This window comes from Galeopterus variegatus, unplaced genomic scaffold, assembly GCF_000696425.1.
Source record: "Galeopterus variegatus unplaced genomic scaffold, G_variegatus-3.0.2 Scaffold10125, whole genome shotgun sequence".
NCBI lineage: Eukaryota > Metazoa > Chordata > Mammalia > Dermoptera > Cynocephalidae > Galeopterus > Galeopterus variegatus.
Genome location: NW_007736236.1, coordinates 42,020 through 43,661, shown reverse-complemented (window position 1 = coordinate 43,661; position 1,642 = coordinate 42,020).

The following is a 1,642-nucleotide window of genomic DNA, read 5'->3' as shown; positions in this document are numbered from 1 at the left end:
ACATTATGAAAAGAACATGTGAGATGAGAGAGATATATAGATGTGACCATCCTATGAACTGTAGTCGGCTACAGCAGAGAAACACTGAAGACTTGTCACCAGCTACTCCCTGCTCAATGGTACATGCCATGGGGCTATTGGCTCTATTTTATTTGGTGCCCAGCACAGTAAGTGTGCAGTCATTGTTGGCTGGGCTATTGGATAAGTTTTATTTAATAAAACTCCCTATGAACTGAGCATTTCTCTAAATATTTTATAAACATTAGCTTCTTTAGTCTTCATAAATCATAGGAGGAAGGTACTGTTATTATCCTGACTTCACAAATGAAGAAGCTGAGGCGTGAAGTTGCACAGACTGTGTGGAGCTGGGGATCTGGCTCCTGAATCTGTGCCTGTATGGAACCCCTAGGCTATGCTGACTTTACCTTGGCCCCACGGGAGTCACAAATCCAGAAGTCCCAGACTCTAAAATACAACATGAGCTTGGACCATGGGCATCAGAACAGTGATTCATCTGAGCCAAGGACTGGAGAGGGCTGACCAAAATGTTTGGTTTTTTAAAGACCCCAGCACCTTCAAAAAGTTCATGGACATATTTGTAATGTCTTTTAATTCTATTTTTCCATGAACTTTTCAAAGTACCCTTGTATAATGTTTTAGTTAAGGGAGGGTGGCAGATTGTATTTTCCAAAGATGATTGTAATAATATCTCCCATCCTACATACTCTTCTTAAAATATGTTGATATTCCTCTTATCGGGAAGTGGGGTACATAATCCTATCTCCTGAATCTGGGAGACTTGTGGCTAAAACAGGGTGATATTTTGTGTACTTCTGAGGCTAGATCATAAAAGTTGATACAGCATCTTCTGGGTTTCCTTGTATTGCTTGTTCTTGGAACCCAGCCACCATGCCATGAAGAAGCCCCAGTGGCCCAAGGAGAAGCCCATGTGGAGAGGAATCAAGGCCTCCAGCCCACAGCTCACTGAGCCCCCAGCTGACAACCAGCTCAGCTTGGCAGCCATAGAATAAAAAATCTCATAGGCAGATTCTCCAGCCCCCAGTCAATCTGCCCCTGCTGAGCTCTGCCCNTAACCAGTTAGCTTGGAACTTAGCTCAGAAAGACGTTAATGTTATCTAGCATGGTTTCTGTGGGCCAGGAATTTGGGAAGGGCTTAGCCGGCCAGTTCTTACATGGAGTCCCCCATGCACTTGCAATCCCACATCAGCTGGGGCTGCACTCATCTGAAGGTTTGACTGGGGCTAGGAGATACATCTCCAAGATGGCTAACTTACGTGGTTGGCAGATCATTGCTGGATATAGGTTGGGGACCTCAGTTCCTTTCCACATGGGCCTCTCCCTGGAGAGGGACATTCACTGCTTAAGTGTCCTCATGGCAGGTGCCTAGATTCCTCACGAGCAAGTGATCTAAGAGACCTAAGTGGAAGCTGAAATGCCTTTTATGAAGTAACCCCAGAAGTTACGCGCTGTCACCTCCATCTCATTCTATTGGTCAAGGCAGTTACAAAGGGTCAAGGAGAGCAAGCATACCCCATGTCTTGCTGAAAATGTATCAATGTCACATTATGAAAAGAACATGTGAGATGAGAGAGATATATAGATGTGACCATCCTATGAACTG